This window comes from Poecilia formosa, unplaced genomic scaffold (genome assembly GCF_000485575.1).
Source record: "Poecilia formosa unplaced genomic scaffold, Poecilia_formosa-5.1.2 Scaffold207, whole genome shotgun sequence".
NCBI lineage: Eukaryota > Metazoa > Chordata > Actinopteri > Cyprinodontiformes > Poeciliidae > Poecilia > Poecilia formosa.
Genome location: NW_006800146.1, coordinates 1132823 through 1153854, shown reverse-complemented (window position 1 = coordinate 1153854; position 21032 = coordinate 1132823). Strand labels below are relative to the sequence as shown.

General features: G+C 41.3%; 1 protein-coding gene and 1 long non-coding RNA gene across 3 annotated transcripts in view; both read right to left on the bottom strand.

The window, feature by feature from the left end:
* LOC103148552 (membrane-associated phosphatidylinositol transfer protein 3) overlaps positions 1 to 21032 on the bottom strand; it is a 79644-nt gene that overhangs the window by 10265 nt on the left and 48347 nt on the right. The window lies entirely within an intron of this gene.
* Positions 9664 to 10739, bottom strand: LOC107838069 (uncharacterized). Its single transcript, XR_001664127.1, has 3 exons — positions 10726 to 10739; positions 10222 to 10225; positions 9664 to 9871 (listed from the first exon to the last, which is right to left on the bottom strand). It is a non-coding gene; the product is annotated as an uncharacterized LOC107838069 (long non-coding RNA).

Below are 21032 nucleotides of genomic sequence, written 5' to 3'. Positions count from 1 at the left end.
GTATTGACTCTGCCCTTGATAATACACAGTGGACCAACACCAGCAGCTGACATGGCTCCCCAGATCATCACTGACTGTGGGTACTTGACACTGGACTTCTGGCATTTTGGCATTTCCTTCTCCCCAGTCTTCCTCCAGACTCTGGTACCTTGATTTCTGAATGATATGCAAAATTTGCTTCCATCCGAAAAAAGTACTTTGGACCACTGAGCAACAGTCCAGTGCTGCTTTTCTATAACCCAGGTCAGGCGCTTCTGCCGCTGTTTCTGGTTCAAAAGTGACTTGACCTGGGGAATAAGGGACCTGTAGCCCATTTCCTGCACACACCTGTGCACAGTGGCTCTGGATGTTTCTACTCCAGACTCAGTCCACTGCTTCCGCATGTCCCCCAAGGTCTGGAATCAGCCCTTCTCCACAATCTTCCTCAGGGTCCGGTCACCTCTTCTCATTGTGCAGCATTTTCTGCCACACTTTTTCCTTCCCACAGACTTTCCACTGAGGTGCCTTGATACAGCACTCTGGGAACAGCCTATTCGTTCAGACATTTCTTTCTGTGTCTTATCCTCTTGCTTGAGGGTGTCAATGATGGCCTTTTGGACAGCAGTCAGGTCGGCAGTTTTACCCATGACTGTGGTTTTGAGTAATGAACCAGGCTGGGAGTTTTTAAAAGCCTCAGGAATCATTTGCAGGTGTTTAGAGTTATTTTGTTGATACAGATGATTAGGTTAATTGCTCGTTCAGAGAACCTTTTTATGATATGCTAATTTTTTGAGATAGGAATTTTGGGTTTTTATGAGCTGTATGCCAAAATCATCAGTATTAAAACAATAAAATACATGAAATATTCCAGTTGGTGTGCAATGAATCTAAAATATATGACAGTTTATTTTTTATCGTTACATTTTGGAAAATAATGAACTTTATCACAATATGCTAATTTTTTGAGAAGGACCTGTATTGTCCCATTTTAGTTCCCATAGACTGAATGCGCACTCAAACTCTGGTCCGCCTAAAAACCCAGGTTTCGGTTTGGTTGAAGTGAATTCTGGCGTTGTTTGAATGCATGTGAATCAGAGTCCCTTCCAAAAGCAGGAAGCAGGCTATACCGCAGGGTATTCTGGGTAAACACAACAAAAACAAATGCGAGTATAAAACGCTTTGGGGAGAAACGAGTCGTAGTCTTTAATCAATAGCAAAAAAAGAAATCCTACAACCGCTAAGATCTGATGCTTCTCCATTTTGTTTACATTTAGCAGAGGGGAAAGTTGGGTTCATGTCTTCTTCAGGGGTGAAAGGGTAAACGGGTCTTTCAAAGGTCTTGGATTGTTGTCACACTGACAGGAGTGTGAAAGCCAACCAGCCCAGCTGAAAATGTAACAAATCTTTTAATTTTGGTCTCCCATGTTGTGAAGACACCCCAAGTCTATTCTCATCCTTACCATTAAACTTAAGCCTGTCAGTCCTTCATTAATCTAAAGTCATCTGGAGAAGCTTTTAACATCTTCCAAACTGACAGAGGTATTAGTATTTCTATTTTTTGATCATTAGCATTAGCACTGGCAGAAATATAGGGAGAGATCTACTGTGCCAAGTTTAAGCAACTGTTGCATTTTTATACCTGTTGTCAGGCAGACGGAAGAATAACATAATGACAGAGAGTTGAGTCCCAGGTCATTCAAACCTACAAACTTCTGTTTCCATAACCTGTCCTTCCTTATCAGTTCAAGAACTGTGTAAAGTTCAGGTTGTGACACCGAGTCTCAGCAGTCACACAATAAAACCATTTAACGTTAGCTTTCAAACCAATCATTTCCACATCCTACCCCAACCAAACTCAACTCACTTATTTTATAAATGTGTACCAGGACATACAGACTCATTAACTGGCAGCATTTCCTTTCACATGAAGTTCAAAGCACATTTAATCTGTGCACACAGATAAAGTGTTTGCAAAAGTATTAAAACACGATTACCATTTCTATTAAGTAACTGCCACAGCCTTCCCTATGTTTTATTAAATTTTTTTGTGTCAAAATTTTTTTTGTGCTCCTCAAATCCAGCAATGTCCAGATGTTTGCCTGGTTCAATACGCCTGAATCAAATGGCTGGTTGATTTTCTCGGTGCAGTCAAGTTCTCCAGAATCATGCTAATGGCCCCATTATTTGACTCAGTTGTGTTGAAGCACAGACACCTTAAAGTTTACGAAGAAGGTCTCTGCAGTCACTAAGTGGAAGGTTCCTGGATGTGTGATGAGTTTGTGTAAGACATAATTGGTCACTTACCTCACCTACTTTCCAACCATCGTCAAACTCTGCACACTTTCCTACAGCCACCAATCGCAGCTCACACAAACTTCACCCAGACACAAGAAATACTCCATATCTCACAGCAGAGCACCCTGCTTGAAAAGTTGCCGCTCTCCAGCCTTTGAGGCCTGGATTTGAAGACACTTTGTCTAGACTTTAACTAGGCATTCTCTCTTTGGTCTAAACCATTCCATTGTTGCTGTCAGACAATTTGGTTTGAGACAATAAAATGTTTTCTTAAACATTTTTTGAAAAACTTGCATATTTATGGTAATCGATTAATCACAGTGCTAGAGAGTGATTAATCTGATTAAACTTTTTAATCAACTGACAGCACTAACTTGGACATAAAGTCTAAAGAAGAGTTCATGTTCCTTCGTTTACTGAAACGTTAGGCAGAGTGTTTACTGAAGAAGACGAGGGCCGTAGGAGCTAAACAAGTTCACTGCGGGGACAGAAGGTCAAACCTCAACTCAAGAATTTCCAGGCATGTGAGAGTAAGTGGGACACGCTCATGACAAATCATTAGTGAAAGCTATTGTTTGCTGAAGCCTCTTTTGACTTTCCTTTGGGCTGTAAAGATAAAACCCTACATACTTGTGTAAACTTGTAAGTGAAATCTAAAAGGACGTATACGGTACCTCTCTCAATTTTTTGGCCTCTAGTTTGAAGTCTGTTTTGAAGCAAGACCTCTGACCTCTTACAAAACCAACCACCTTGAGATTTTGCAAATATATGCACATTTGCACGCATTTAAATGAAATAGATAAGACATGCATATAAACACAGAATGTCTCGAACTTTTATAGATGCTGCACATCAAAAGGCTTTTGTAGCTCCGTCAAGGTCACAATAAGATTCATAGTGCTGTATCATATTTATATAATCCTGCAGCTTTGTGCTCAGCATGCAGCTGAAACAGAGAGTCGTTTTATCCAGCCGCTCTGGCCCTGCAGACATTATGTTTCGGAACAAACAACTTAGCCATCTCTCCTTCAGTAGCTCAATAGTCGGATGTTTAGTTTTCTTTTTAACCTCCAATGTCAAGGTGAGGTCCGATTCAATTTACATAATCCACATGTTCGCTTTTATGATCTAGTGGACATATTTTTTTATTCGCTCCTTGTTAATAAACAAAGCAAAGTGATTTCCGAAGTCGTGAGGCAGCAGCTCTCTAATCAACAGCAGTCTTATAGCTTCCAGGAACATTTTACCTCCAGAAGCAATTTGTTGTGGCATTTGAGTGCCGAACATCCTGTCAGTCTGAATCTGTCAGCGTTCCCTCATTATTCAAATTCATGTCATCAAATAATAAATCTGGATTAACAGAGTCGTCAGCGGCTCGCATCGATAAACGGGGCGATCGACTTGGCGTTCACTTCAGCTGCTGGAGGCACAGTCTGGGCTTGATGAAAAGTCACACTGCATTTAAAACTGATGCAGTTTTAAATGATTAACAGTAAACAAAGTTGATGTGGCATTTATCTATTTGTATAAGTAGCCGGTTGGGGTCTTTGTATTGGATTGAATAGGGTGCCGTAAGAAAGGAGATAGAATAGATTCAGAGCATCTCATGGTAATGAAGAAATTAATTAGTCAAAGTATTAATTAACAGAAGAGCTTTAAAGTAGAAAAATGGCAAAGGTTCTAAGCTCTGCATCCATCATGCACATAATTATTGGCGAGATCTGACCAGGATGTAACGGCGCCTCTCACATAACGACCGCAGTCGGGCATGATGAATTGAATAGCGCCCATATTAGTGGTTTTATTTATTATTATTATTATTATTATTATTTTAACCTAACTGTTTAATGGAAGAGAAGAAATGAGACAGATGATGTAAACAGTACTGATAGAAAAACTCATCACCCCAGTCCTTTCACTGTAGCTCTGTTATACTCCTGTTAGCTTATAAATCAATGAATGACTTGGCACCAAACTACTTTAAAACATGTTGTTGTATCAACCTTCCAGACCTCTCAGGTCTTCTGGTTCTGGTTCTGCTCTGCATACACAGAACCAGAACCAAACATTGAGAAGCAGCATTCAGCGTCTATGTTCCATTAATCTGGAATAAACTTCCAGAAAACTGTAAACCAGCTGAAACAATGAGTTCCTTTAAGTGAAGAATAAAAACACACCTATTTAAAGCTGCTTTTGATCAATAATAACTGGAGCATTGATCAATATATTTGATGTGTATTTGCTTGATGATGGCATTTGATGAATTGTAAAGTTTATTGCTCGTTTCCCAACTGGTGACTGTATGATGTTTTCAATACTGTAGCGCACTTTGAACTAACTGCCTTGTTACTGACAAGTGCTACACAAATGAGTTTGACTTGACTTCTTTATTCAGCATCCTTCACATTTATAATGCCTCCAGTAAAGATGTTCTAAAAGCATTCAAATAAATTCATCAGTCTCTTCAGAAGAAAGATTACACTGCACGGTGGTCGCAATAACTACGTGTGAAGTGGACACGTCCCCCTCACATTAGAAAACTATTCGTTTGGACAGTCCAATGTGTGTGTGTGTGTGTGTTGCACATGAGCAAAGCTTTTTCTTGGGACAGCTGTGCGCATGTCAGAGCAGTGGATCAACGGACGTGACGATGTCTAACCATCCAGCTAACAGCTGCGCTGTCTCCACACCAACACAAACACTGGCTGACATGACAACATCCACTGATGGAGATGCAGCCCCGGCATCTGTAGTCATGACAAACAACACACATGGATGTCGACAGGTCTCAGATCTGCTTTGTTCACACCAACATTTGCATTTTGGATATTTGCAAGCCTACGTTTCAACGATTTACCAACAAAAACACTCATTAGCACATACAGAAGAAGGAACAAAAAAGACAAAAAGGATGAATTCCTGTGTTTGGATTACTATTCTTCTCAGATTCGTGTCTTTACTCTAGAATTCAAGGGTATTCTGGATTATTTTTTTAAAGAAATAACTAAAAATAGTTCTGAGTCTTGCATCAAACATGATGCAAGACTCAGAAGAGTCTGAGTATTGCTGATATTTGGTGTCTCCCCTGAGTAGATCAGTGGACTATTTTCCTGTTTGCAGCCTTTTTGCTAAAACTCTCAGCTAAAGTGAGCAAAGTAAAGTGAGCATGGGCGCCACCAGGAATCTTGGGCCCCCTGACCAAAAATGTGTTTGGGCCAGTCTGCGCAGCTGCTGTTACAATTTTTTTGAGTCTATTTGACCCATAAAAGCATCACAATTTTAAAGGCTTGCATCTGCCTTGCATTTTTGGTTCAATACTGATAATTAGCACAATATTTACTGCTCATGAATTTAACATCCATCAGTCCACATCCAGTATGCAAGTAGTTTGCTTAATTTTTTTTCTTTTAGTTTTAGATTACTGAAATGTTTCTCCCCATGAGCAACAGTCAAAAGTAATGTGCAAAATACACATAAAGCAATCCAGACTTCTCAAAAATGCTATGTATTTGCATTTTATTCAAGCTGCAGTTAGTGTTGACACCTTTCAGAAATCAAAATAAGGGACGCCCACCAAAATTGTACTCCAATCAGAGTAGCATACCTTCAAGACGTTTATACTTGAGTAGATTTACTTAAGCTTTAATGAAGTAAGTGTAAAATGTATTTGGTAAAAATCTACTCAAGTACTGAGTAATTGATCGTAACACCTGATTTAATATTCAAAATGTGTCCTCAGACAACCCAAAATATAAAAGTTAAGTGAACATTCTGGTATTAAAAATAGTATTACCAAAATATTTATAAATATATAAATAAATAAATTATCATCCAAACTCAACATCCTAAGCAAATAATCAAACCGTAATAGTCGTTTAAAAGCGCAATAAGAAACTGAATCAAGACTAAAAAAGTTCTGTACCGTATCAGCCTCAGGAGATGATTGAGGGATAAAGAGACGTGAACAGGTGTGCAGTGTTCTTCTCCTGATCCGTTCTGTCTGATATCAATCATATCATACAGCAGCACACGACACCACGATGGACACATATTTTAAATAATTGCCTGTTTAGCCTGGAATCAGACATTGTTCAGCCTGGAATGTGCATCTCTCCACTCACGTCTGTATTTCTGCCAGAGTTCTTACTTCTAAATACGGTGGAGTATCGGGTCGAGGGCATTTTAAAAGACGCGGGTTGATAGCAACTCACCACGGCTGCGTAGTATCCGTCTCTAGGCAACAGTGACAACAGCGTCGGACCGTAGCGTTTGGCTGACCTTAATATTTCCTGTGTTTTATTTTGGTCATTATTGTTACACTTAGTGTTGATATGTGTGTGATAGGCGTGCCCATTGGACATTTATAGAAATACAGAACAAATCGCGTCCTGTATCGATTCAATATGGGACGCAACATTTATCAAATACGGGATGATTCTATATTTTACGGGATGGGTGGCAACCCTACCCTGTATATTTCTGAGGGCTTTTTCTTTTAACTTTATAATGTTTGATAACAAAAATTAAAACTTCTCAATGTTTGACATTGTCTAGCAAAATGTTTTTGTCAGGCTACAATAGAATGTTCACTTCCAATGGTATCAATGACATCAGCAGTGATGTCATCACTCTATGATATCACAAGGGAATCTCTCTCTTGAATGTAGCTCACAGAGAGTTTTCTCAGAACTGTTCCACAGTTCTATCGCGACAGATCACTCTTCAGAGCATGTTCGAAATTTATCGAAACAAACGGGATATCGATTCCAGATATTACACGCCTTTCAGAGAAGCAAGAATTTACCAGAATATCGACATGAAGCAACAACAGATCGCTTGTGAACATGAAGCTTTTCCAGCTGAGCTTTCATGGGTCGACATGATGGACCTTAAAATCCAAGTCAACTACGACGCTGTCGTTTTCCCCTTTTGAAAATGACAGCGACAGCCCCATTGAGCCGGAAGATGAATCAGCAGATATCCAGGGACAATCAAGTCCTTCCGGCGACTTGGAGAGTCCAACATCATTGGAAGTCGAGCAGAAAACGACTCCCTCTGCTGGCTTTGAGATTACCCCCTCAGTGGAAGTCGTGGAAGAAACAAGCCAACACATCAAAGATCTCACAAAGCAGGTAAAAGATCTTAACCCTTGTATGTAGAAATGGGGTCCAACCGACCCTACACACTTAAAACTTGCATCATTTGCCATAGTCCTCTATGTTTGCCTTTGTCCTTGCACACACAAGGGTTATAAAAGAACTGCAGAGTAAGATTTTTGATCTCCATGAGGAAAGAGACCGAAGGATTGCATATCAGGCTGAAGTCAAATCACAGCAGGAGGAGATTCAAAAACTGCAAAAAATGTTGGAAAAAGAACGTCACCAGCAAGTCAAACGTGATCATGGAAGAAATGTACCAGAGATTACAGGTGTATCAAAGGTTTCTTGCTTTTCCAAAGTTACAACCCACAAGAGCATTCTTCAACAGCTGGACCACTTCAAGAGGCAGGCTGAAAAATACGCCTCCCGCCAGGGGCGCAACTACATATTATTCAGGTGGATGCGAAAACATAAATTCCCCCCACATCCCCCGAGACGAAGACAAGTGAAAGGAAAAACTTGTTATATTTACATTTACACGTGCGTGAGGTGAAGGAGCATAAGGGCGCGGTGAAGTGTATGCGAAGGCATCATCGGGGCGCCATCTCCTCCAGACGGGGTTTTGACGCCCCCTCTGGTGCAGCACCCCTATGCGTTGCATGCGCTGCATACCCACTTTTTACGCCACTGCCTCTCGCAATAAAGGTCTGATAGAAGTTATGGTTGAAGAATACAGAGTGAGACTCAAATATGAGGAGCAGCTCAAAAGTCACTCTGAGCAAGCTTCCAAATTCAAAACACAGGAGGAAACGGTGAAATCGCTGCAGGGTCAGGTTGCGGACCTGAAGGTGAAGTTGAAACTTGCTCTGGAAAATAACCATCATAGAGTCTCCACCCAACCAGAGGTCCTCTTGCAAACAGAAGGCTCCCTACAAACAGAGGAGACCAAACAAACACGGACCTTGAATCAACGAGGAGTCTCCAAGCAGGAACAAACCATTTAACGCAGATACAGGGGTGTTCACGGCAAATATGGATGTGTGTTTTTTGATCTGGGAGTGGGAACATTAATTTTTTACTGCTACAAACAATCTTTGAAAATACAATATGATTAATTTATAATTGACAGGGCACTGATTTGTTTTGTTTGTTTTAGTTTTTTATATTTCTATGAACAAAAAATAATTAAATTGTGGAGGGCCCCCTGTTGGTCAGTGCCCCTAGAATTGTCATCACATTTCCCCCCTATACCATCCATCCATCCATTTTCTTCCGCTTCATCCGGGGTCGGGTCGCGGGGACAGCAACTTCAGAAGGGAGGCCCAGACTTCCCTGTCCCCGGCCACTTCTTCCAGCTCTGCCGGGGGGATCCCAAGGCGTTCCCAGGCCAGCTGAGAGACATAGTCCCTCCAGCATGTCCTGTGTCTTTCCCGGGGCCTCCTCCCGGTGGGACATGCCCGGAACACCTCACCAGGGAGGAGTCCAGGAGGCATCTTGACCAGATGCCCGAGCCACCTCAACTGGCTCCTCTCGACGTGGAGGAACATCGGCTCTACTGAGTCCCTCCCGGATGGCCGAGCTTCACCCTATCTCTAGGGTGGCTGGGAGAGCCCAGCCACGCTGCGGAGGAAACTCATTTCAGCCGCTTGTATCTGGAATCTCGTTCTTTCGGTCATGACCCAAAGCTCATGACCATAGATGAGAGTGGGAACGTATCGACCGGTAAATCGAGAGCTTCGCTGTTTGGCTCACTTCTCTCTTCACCACAATGGACTGGTACAGCACCCGCTTCACGGCAGACGCTGCGCCAATCCGCCTGTCGATCTCCCGCTCCTTTCTTCCCTCATTTGTGAACAAGATCCCCAGATACTTAAACTCCTCCACTTGGGGCAGGACAACCCCCTGAACTGGAGAAGGCACTGTACCCTTTTCCGGCTAAGACCATGATCTCAGATTTGGAGGTACTGATCTTCATATCCCAGCCGCTTCACACTCGGATGCAAACTGCTCCAGTGAGAGCTGCAGATCACGGCTTGATGAAGCCAATAGGACCACATCATCCACAAAAATCAGCGATGCGATTCTAAGGTCACTAAAACGGATCCCCTCAACACCTCGGCTGTGCCTAGAAATTCTGTCCATGAAAGTAATGAACAGAACTGGTGGCAAAGGACAGCCTTGGCGGAGTCCAACCCTCACCGGAAATGAGCCCGACTTACTGCAATGCAGACCAGACTCTGACACCGGTCATACAGGGACCTGACAACCTGTATCAAAGGGCCCGGTACCCCATACTCCCGGAGAACCCCCCACAGGGACCCTGAGTGACACGGTCGAACACCTGCTCCAAGTCCACAAAACACATGCAGACCGGTTGGGCGAACTCCCACGCTCCCTCCAGGACCCTGCTGAGGGTGTAGAGCTGGTCCAGTGTTCCACGACCAGGACAAAAACCACACTGCTCTTCCTGAATCTGAGGTTTGACTATCCAACGGACCCTATAATAGACCTTACCAGGGAGGCTTAAGAGTGTGACCCCCCTGTAATTGGAGCACACCTCTGGTCCCCCTTTTTGAACAGGGGGACCACCACCCCAGTCTGCCAATCCAGGGGAACTGCTCCCGATGTCCATGTCATATTGCAGAGTCGCGTCAGCCAACACAACCTCGCAACATCCAGAGCCTTAAGGAACTCCAGGCAGATCTCATCCAGCCCCAGGGCCCTGTTACCGAGGAGCTTTTTGACCACCTCGGTGACCTCGTCCCCAGAGATTGGAGAGCCCAACCTGATAACCCGCCTTGGCAATGGAGGCACGGAACATGGTCCATTCAGACTCAATGTCCCCCACCTCCCTCGGAAGGTGTTCGAAGCTCTGCCGGAGATGGGAGTTAAAGCTCCATCTCACAGGGGCCTCCACTAGACATTCCCAGCAGACCCTTACTACACGTTTTGGTCTCCCAGGTCTGATTGGCTTCCTCCCCCACACCGGAGCCAACTCACCACCAGGTAGTGGTCAGAGGACAGCTCTGCATCTCTCTTCACCCGAGTGTCCAAGACATATGGCTGCAGATCCGATGAAACTCTGACAAAGTTGATCATCGAACTGCAGCCTAGGGTGTCCTGGTGCCAAGTGCACATATGGACACCCTTATGCTTGAACATGATGTTTGTTATGGACAATCCGTGATGAGCACAGAAGTCCAACAACAGGACACCACTCGAGTTCCGATCGGGGGGGCGTTCCTCCCAACCATGCCCCTCCAGGTCTCACTGTCATTGCCCACGGAAGGTGTAGCTGGGAGACTTCTGCTGAAGTCTCCCAGCAGAACAAGGGAGTCCACAGGAGGGGCACTCTCCAGTACCCCCTCTAAGAACTCCAAGAAGGGTGGGTAATCCGAACTGCTGTTCGGCCCGTAAGCACAAACAGTCAGAACCCGTCCCCCTACCCATAGGCAGAGGTAGGCTACCCTCTCGTTCACCGGGGTAAACCCCAACGTACAGGCGCTGAGATGTGGGGCAACAAGTATTCCCACTCCTGCCCGGTGCCTCTCCCTGTGGGCAACTCCAGAGTGGAAGTACATCCAGTCTCTCTCAAGGAGACTGGTTCCAGAACCAGAGTCATGCATCGAGGTGAGGCCGACTACTTCTAGCCAGAACCTCTCAGCCTCGCACATTATCTCCAGCTCCTTCCCCACCAGAGAGGTGACATTCCACGTCCCAAGAGCCAGCTTCTGCAGCTGAGGATCGGACCGCCAGGGTCCCCTCCCTCGGCCACCGCCCATCACACACTGCACCCGACCCCTTTGGCCCCTCCGACAGGTGGTGAGCCCATTGGCTCACCTCCAATGGTGAACCAATGGGGTCACCATCTTCAGGCGAGGAGACCCACGTCTCCTCTTTGGCCTGAGCCCAGCCGGGCTCCATGGGTAAAAGCCCAGCCACCAGGCGCTCGCCATTGTGCCCCACCTCCAGGCCTGGCTCCAGAGTGGGGCCCCGGTGGCCCGCGTCTGGGCGAGGAAAAACCAAGTCCAATGCTATTACTCATCATCGGGGTCTTTGGGCTGCGCTTTGTCTATACCACGCCCCTGAAAGTGAGTGACCTGATAATCTGAGGTCAACTCATAGACTGGTTCAGTCAGTAAACATTTCTACACACAGATTAACTTTTTCTTTACTTTGGCCTAAAATATTAGATAATTTCTAGCTGCTTTAAAATATATATATAAAGAAGACAGAAAAAACATTAAAAAGTTCACACAGGCTGTGTGTTACAGTTGACACATCATGACATGATGTTCTCACTTTCTCTGTGTAAACACACCCTGAATTCTTTCACTCTTTGTAATCATCCTCCTTTGCCACCAGATTACATCGTACATTGTGGTGTCTGGTCACAGTCTGTCATACTATGTTACCTTAGTTAAGTAAAATGTCTTCAAAGATATAATTCATATATTGTGTTAGAATGCTTACATTCTGCTATTAGTTCATCATCAGTTCACTTCAGTGAAAACACAGAGTCTGTTCTACGGTCACAGCATGACCTATAAAACACGAGGCTCTTGACGAAAGGTGCTCCCTGGACAAGAATTGGATCTGTCTTTGAATCATGACGAAGCCATATGGTGGGACTACATGTCGAATGGAGTCGCATTCCAGAGCTACAGGCTACTATGTATGGAGATGGAAGCAGATAAAGACCAGGGCTTGGAGGTTCAATGTAAATAAGTGATGATGAAATATAATTATGCCCAATATGGGAAGTGGTGGGTGTGCTGCTTACGCCCTTTATAAAAAGGCAGATCAAGGTCTTGTGTAGAAGAAAGTGAGCTTACTGATGTTGGAGTGCGGAACACCAGCAAGGAACGGGAAGAGCTTGAGGTGTTGGTTGACTGTAGTCGTTGCATGTCGCAGAAGTTGAGGAAACACAAAGACATTGGAGGATTGGAGCGGACGATGGATGGAAAGAGGATCCTAAAGATTGCCGGTTGTGGTGATATGATGTGGTTATGGAGCAGGAGCTGTAGACAGGAAGCAGCTTGGAGGCAAGACTGCAAGAGCGCGCGAGGAAGAGCCTTTAGGAAAAACACGAAGGACTAGATGTACGGCAGAAGAAAACTTCGAGGACCAAGGCTCAGCTCCTGTTATACAGCAGCTTGACGAGCTTGATGACCTGCAGGTGCATAGGAGCACACACCGCACAGCCCCACCGTCCAGGGAATAACCTGGTGCTCCGGCAAAGAGAGAAAACACCACGCAAGCACAAACAACCCCAAACTCTACAGTCCTATACAACGCATAAAAATAATAGATTCAATACATTTTTCCAATCAAATTACCAGCTTTATATGAAAATAAAATGGTAGCTACATAATTTGTCAGGCTGTCAGGCAACTGATAAACAAGACATGCACGGCTTCAATATCTTGAACTGTTGAGATTTGTTTTTATTTTTTTGTGATGTTATTTGTTGAGCTACTGTGATTACCCTAAATACATAATCTAGCAAACACAGTATGACAGAAGAAATATAGATTAGATATGTGCAACATTATAAAGGCCATCATTAGCACACAGACTCTAAAGAATTCACCCATTAAACTGGAACTATAAGAATCCCTCAAGTTTACAGTGATGGTTAATGCTTTAGATCTATGTTATAAGAAACTCGCCTCTTAATGAGACAAGTAAGTAAGTGCCTACCTGATGTGTGTCAAAATGTAAACGACTGTAAACAAGCTCATCCTGAATTTCCTTCTAAGGAAGGCATTCCTCACACTGAGCCAATGTTTACATTTCAAATAGTTTTCTTTCTCTCTTTTGCTCCGGGATACAAGTACTTCCTCTCTTTACTGAGCCCTATAACTGGGAGTCTCACTGACGCAATCAACAGTTTTCATTCATATTCTTTTGTTCTTGTTTTTTTTATATATCTGTCTTTCTATGAAGAGTTTTCCCCTTAAATACTTACCTAGAGACTGAAGATAATGTTTGTAACTTTAAAGAACTGAATTTGAGCAACCTAATAGTTTGATAATCTTGGCTTCATATACGTCCTTTCTCTGTTTTCTATCAGAGACAGTAAAATGTGGCATGGTAAGATTTCTACACTCTATATGCTTTAAATTAACGTGAATTGTTTTTAAAATATAAGCAACATGGTTCTTTGCAGAAACCCAGATATCACACTGAGTTTAGCTGTAAGACAAAACCTGCACCACTGAACATTTTTATTTAAAACATGACTTTATGAGTCAAATACATAACATTCAGTAGTTAACATTATTAAAAGATGTACAATTAATTAATTCATCTGTTCTCTAGAAATTTCACTGTCACTGGATGATTTCCCAATAAAAACCTGAAATGGCACACATACTGTTTTGCCTCTCACCCACTCAGCTCCTCCAGACTAGCGGCAGCAGCAATTAGCAAACACCTGGTGGATCCTCACATCAGCTGAGTTCATAATGCGAACTGCAATGTTCCTAGGAACAGTTGGATGGCTTGGAGAAGCATTGTTGTGATGACATCCTGAATGTGGAGCGTCGGAAAAGGTAGGAAGTTCTTAAAGAGACAGAGGCCAATTTCAAGACATTAGATAACGCTATGATGCAAAGTCAAATTTCTTTTACATTGGTTTCATTTATACAACATTCTTATAACAACTGATGGTTAGATAGTTACTTAATTGTGTCAATGAGAAGCACTATGTACCTGGAAAAAACGCTCTGATCCAAGGGGAATTTAAGAATTTAAGATTTGGATTTAAAAATAAATCCTGAGCAGCATCTGAGCTAAACTCCTGGTATCTTTTGTTAGTGTACTGTCTGTAACTGTAATCTACATTCCTAAATGTGGACATTTTAACCCAACACAGTCTGTATGAATGCACCACATGCATAACTATGCCATATTATATCTTTGATCAACTGAACTTTGGTTTTCCTTAAAAATCTAAGTTTTCTTTCAGTTTTGGAGACTTCATAGTGACAGAGATGCTAAACTTCATGTGAAGACCTGAGGATCTTATTTTCCTTTTCTTCTAAAAGTGTTAACATTTCTCCTTGAATATTTGTCAGTGAAACCTATTCAGATCACTAGCGTACTTACTGATGTTTTTTCTGTAATGTGAAGTTCGTTCTTATTTTGGTGCTGGGTTTAGGATTCCACTAGGGGTCCGGTAATAAGTGTTCATTGTCGGAAAGTGAGATTTCAAATAGTATGCCACATTTTCACTAGCTTACACAGTGGCTATGTTTATGGGTAAGTTATGCGTTGAGCACCTGGCAGGCTTCTGGGCAACCCATTATCTCATTGCAGTGAAGGTCAATGGCCTCGGTGTCAGCGCTCTGATTATGGGTTCTGTAAAGTTATAGATTACTTTCTTTCCTTGTCTCACATAATGCCTAATGGGTTAAATAATTAATCTTACAAACAAACTTTCCAGTAAGTAACCACTCAAAATGATGCAGGTTAAACTGAAGTGCTCTAATTGGGGTTTCACCAAAAATGTGCATAACTGCACACTGATTACACCCCAAGTCTGAACCCAGAACATAATGGATAAGGAAATTTCATATCCATGGTATATTTCAGAGAATTTTTTTTCAGACAGGTTTTGAAAAAACAAATGTGTTTTACTAAAATGGTTAGTGACTGACAGCTCACTAACCATTGGCATATTTGAGTAAGTCTCAATATAAAGCAGTGCATATCCAAAAATACAATATTTAGCAGTTGAATACAAATGTCATGAATTTTAAACTCTGTTTTAAAAATATGTTTTCAGTTTAGAAGAATCATCTTCAGATGTTTTGAATTGTAAATTATGAACTAGAGATTATTAATTGTCCCGAAGTGCTTATTTTGCTCCTTGTTGGCTCCCTGCATCATGCACAGTGAGTCACGCCTCACAAACAGACACTAAGTGTGACAATACATCCTGCTTGCAAGATGAGGCGTGACAATGTGTTCACAAAGAGAAACGCTATGTTGTTAAAAATATTTTACGGAAAACAAACAGTCTTCAATAAGATTTCATAAATCAAAACTTGTGTTTAAAAAAATCTGTAATAAATAACAACTCAGTCTATGTTTGACAAGTAGATATAACACAGCTTTGTTGTTTAAGCGTTAGGTAGTCCTTATCCTAAGACAGGATTGAAAATGCTGATTTTTTTTGTGTGTTCAGAAACAAAACAATGTGTAGCTGATCTCCAACAGTGATTCAAAGATGTGATTTAGCGTAGAATTATTTAGTTGATGTTTGAAAGCAGAAATTTAAAAAAAACAACAACTTTTACAACAATAACAGAGGACAACTTCACAAATTGCCACTCTGGCTTTCTGCAACAACAGTGGCACAGTTTTTACTTAGATACTCACTATGTGTCTCTCTTTAAACTATAATACTCTGAAATTCAAGCTGAAAAGGGTTTGAGCGAAGAAAAGGTAAAACATTTCATTTTGGAGAAGTATTAGAATTATTCCAGATATGTAGCTTATATCACCATCGAAGAGTAAAGGTATTGTAGAGGCAAGTGGCTAGTTAGTTGTAAGTGACTAGAGGTTAGTTAGTTGTAGAGGCAAGTGGTTAGCTAGTTGTAAGTGACTATAGGTCAACTAGTTGTGCTGCTAGTGGTTAGTTAGTTGTAGGCGACTAGAGGTTAGCTTGTCATGATACTTCCACAGAGCTTAAAATCAATTTACATCTCATCTGTCACTTCCTTTTTCTACTATCAAGAATGCTGCAATAGCAACAATTTAAAAGTGATGGAGGTTTCTTATACGTTTAATCTTTGCTGATCTTTATTAGCTTGTCAAACAACCAGAAAACAACACAAGAGATCTTTTGTTTTCAAACTTGGATACAGATGGTTAAGATTAAACTCCACACATGTATTACACAGAGTTCATAAAATGAAATGCAACCTTAATGCAAAGTATTTTCAATACCTACTTAAAGGTTATTAAACTGTACTTTTGACCTTACAAATGAGCCTTAGAACGGATGTTCTAATTTCTTAAATATGACTGTATATCCCTTTTTAATTGGTAGTGCATGCTCCCGCCCCCACATATTAAGTATAACAGGTCATTAAAGTAAATGAGAACATGTTCCCGTACGGCTGAGTTTTTTTTTTTTTTAAATAATTGAAATACATCACTATAAATAATACCCAGAGATATAATTGTAAAATTGTTCTCCTTATTTCTGTCATTTAATTACATGACAGAAATACATCTCTTTTCTTTCACACCCAGTTGAAAGATTTCATGGCCCACTGGGGAATGCTGAGCTTTAAATAGTGTGAAGGTGGAGAGGTGGAGAGGTAAATCACCCCTCATCCGGCATCTCGCTCCGTAGTGATTCCTCCACACGAATAGGTGACTCAACAACGCTCTGACAAAATGCATTTAAAGGAATGTCAGAGTCAGCTCTGCAGGAGCTGTGATGACGATAAATATTTAATGCTTTCTTTCACTGTGTGCTGGGAACATGCTGGTTTTAGAGAATAGAATATGCAAAGGAATTTACAGAGAGTACTATCTTGAGGAACAACAGGGAGAAAAAAAAGGGAATCATAAACGAAATAAAAACATTTTAATACATTTTCCATAACGCACATCTTTAGACCTATGAAGAGTTAAAGCCCTACAAGTAAAACTTGGTTGACCACAGATGGTGTGTTAAGGTGCTTTCACACCTACAGGTCCAGTAGATTCAGTTTGAACGTTGCAATAGTTGTTACTTTTTCGTCTGGAGTGGTTCTCTTTCACACTGCGCCGTCAAATGAACAAAACCCTTTGAAAAACCTGTTCACCCTCTCACCTGTGGTGGTTCTTGAAGTAAATCACTTCGTGTAAACGACACGAAAAGCTCTGAAGACGACACTGAGCTCATCTTCTTCAAAAAATATAAACAAATCTAGAGTGGCATCACGTTTGACCACAAGTGGGCTTTCTCTTTTGTCGTTGGTTAAAGACCAAGAGCCATTTCATCCACTAGTGCTAGTCTTGTGTGTTAGTTTAGTCACTATTTACCCAGAATGCCCAGAATGTCCACTTTCCGGTCTGATTAGGGTTCACGCATCGGTTCACGTCAATCGAACCGAGGCTTAGGTTTCTCAGGCTGACCGGAGTTTGCATCTTTGATCCGAGTTCAATTACATATTCACATCTCCAAACAAACTGCAAATGAACTAAAGTTTGATTAAAGCAGACTAAACAGGGCTGGTGTGAATGCATCCTCAGGCACCATCTGATTTGTTTCCCACTGAATCACATTTTCACTCCGCCTAATACTAGATTTTGAAATCGTATTTTATGACATAACTGTCGTACACCAGACACCCTACTACTACAGGATATTGACTGGCCTAATGTAAAATAGCATGTTCTAAAACTAAAACATAACTGGTAAGTATCTCCATCAGCAGACTCTCGGGGATAAGCACACTGAAGTGGATAATTGGATGGGTAAGTATTCTCTTTCTTCTCTAATGAACTCCCTCTGGGACCATGAAAAGCCAAGCAGTCAGACTAATGCGTGTCTGTTTGTGGGCATTCGGATGTCTGATTTTGTTTAAAGCAGTTGAACAGCAGGAAAAAAAAAACAAAAAAAAAAAACAGCAGTTGCAAACATGTTTCTGGTTTCATCAGCAATCAGACTCTTATGAAGTCAAATTTTATGCATTTCAGTAAAAACCATAATATTTTTCACTTTACATATCACCAGTCATGACTTCAGACAGGAAGACAGCAGTTTCACTCTTTATGTTGTTTGAGAATTTTCTTCTGAGTTTTTACATTGAGGAGATTAAACAGCCTTTCTAGAAACCCAATATTGTGGTATAAAACCATAACATGACATAAAAAATTTGATTATATATGGACTTTAAGTGGTCTTCTACTCCTTCCTATACATGATGGCATAAAATTGTTCCCCAACTATTTTAAGCATCCACATAGAATGCTATTAGCACTGCATCTTGGCTCTGCCCTAGTTTCAACCAAAGGAGCTCACCAAGCAGCTCCAATGGTCAATATTCAGGCTCCATATCTATAAATACAGGGCCATGAGGAAGGGGCCCGATAAATAAAAATCAGTGTGCAGTGCACTCCCTGTGGACCACGACTCTCATCTGGGGAGAAGTGCACAAATAGTCTGGTGACTGAGAGGTCAAGGGAAGCTGCATCCTTTTTTTCAGGATGCAGCTCAAATTCAAAATGTACTGGGACAAACTTTAGAAAGTTTGCTTTAGGGGCGGTAGACCAGGGCTCCAATTTGTGGGGGTGGTCCAAAAATACTTTTGTTTTTTTTTTCTTTTTTTTTATGAATGTGTGTTTTGCAAACATTGTACTTTATATAAAACTCATAAGACTAAACTAGGTGAGTTGTATTATTATTTGCGGATTTGGGGATTCTAACATTAACATTTGAAAAGATCAGGCCTGTACAGCTAATATGTTGATTTTTTTAATTAATTTATTTTTTGTCCCAATAAACCCAATAAAAAATTAGATAGGTAAAGGTGTTTACAGCATTTTAACCAGGTAAAGCTGAAATTGTACCAGCTGAAAAGTTCTGGGTAGACCATATTTACAGATAAATAAGTATATATTTTTTTACTATTTTAAATGCAAAATGTATATATTTTGTACAGTTTTGGGTTAATTACTGCTCCGAGTATGCTTTTTCTTTTTTTTTTCAGAAAACAGCCTTTAATAATTGATCCATCATGATATACAAATTACAATTTCATAAGATGGCTAAGAAGGAAAAAGTAAAAACAAAATCCTTTGGTAGGTAGTAGGAAATAGCATGCTATAGTTTTTCCGAACACTTTTTTTTCTGCTGCTTTCCCACTGAAATGAAAGAAGCAAGGATAATAATAATCATCACACTGACCTCCATATATTTCATCTCTTCCATATAAATGAACCACATATTACACAACACAAAACTGCACGATGAGACTCGTCAGAGATGCCAGTAACACACAACACTCATCCCTATCGTTACTGTTTCACAACCAGTCTAGAAGAAAAATTACAAATTATACAGAATAAAGTCAAACATAAAAACTGCCATTTAAACTTGATTCAAAAACAGCTAGTTCCACTGAAAAATTCAGATGGTTGTAAAGCAGGTGCACAAAGTAATAAACCTTTTTGGTAACAGAAATGACATTTGACCGGAGAGCTGCCTCCCCATGTCGACAGGCACCGCACATTTATCAGAATGTTCCTGGATTTCCAAACTACGGGCTTGATTAACTTGCAGTTTTTCTCACCTGCCAATCAAAACATCATGCATGACTTCAGGCAACCTCAGTCTGACACCCGTGTTGACAGCCAACAATAACAGAAGGTTCAGACAAGAAAGACTTTTTTTTCCCCACACTGAAATCAGAAAATACCCACAGATACAGAGACATAAACTTTTTAACACCCTCCATTTCGAGGATCGTCTTACTACTTACAGCCCAGATTCATTTCACTCTGCATGCATTTTTAATTCCCTTTATGAATTCGCTCTGTTGTAAAATTAGAGTATTCACTGCACCATAGGGCCCGAGTCACAGCGTGGTTAATACGTCTAACCAATACTAAGAAAATAGTTTAATTGCATATCATTATGTGTGCAGATTGAGCAGCTGTCTGGCATTTTTATGTGGCGGTCTGAGTCATGGTTTCAGCTGCTTTATGGCTTGCTGCCAAAGTGACCTTCTCCACCGTGGTGATAAGATCGTCGAGCCAAGAAGTCAAGAGTGTCGGAGCGGAGTGGAGGGTCAGCAGCTGCAGGCACGCGAGAAGGGAGACCAGGAGCGCATGCTTCGTATATCCGCAGATAATAAACAGTATGCTGAGGGACGGAGTCACATTCGAGCCATTTTAAAGCAGGATTTCTTCAGGAAGAACAACTTGATGGAAGAAATTGTGATGAGTCAAGGCAACAGTTGACAGTATGATATAGCAGCGGCTCATCCTTTCAAGCCTTCTGGTTTTCTACACAGCGGACATTGTTATTCTGAGTTGTTCCCCTCGTAGTGGAGCTTCCAAACTTCTGCCAGACGCAGAAAGGAAAAAAAACTAAACAACAAAAAACAGTCTGTAGAGTCTGGCTGCCAACTCCAACTGCTTCAGAGCTTCCCTTTAAACATTAATACGGACTTGTGAGGTGGTCCGAGTGTGGTTCTTATTCGCTGCTGAGCTGTGAAACTAACCGAATCTTTTTGTTCTTGTCTGCTTGTTACTGAATGCAGAATATTAAATAAAAAAGAAAAAAAATCATAGTACAGACATGTTATAACTTCACAGTGTGTTGCACATATACAGTGCCTTATGTTCTAATGCATATAAATGTATATTTGGTGAACTGCAGAGCCAAACATGGAGGAGCAGCAATCAGCTTCTTGGCTCCACTGACCTCCAAACTCCAGAAACACTGAGATTTTTTTAAATTAGGTATTTAAAGAACAACCTGTTTAGAGTTGCCTGGAACGTTGATCATTATATTTGTTTGATGATTTTAATAATGGCTTTTATGGTGTAAAGCACTTTGAACACAAATATCATGTTTTTATATGACACTAAAGCAAAGTAGGTTACGCTTATAAAGTGGAAGATGTTTTATATATATATATATATATA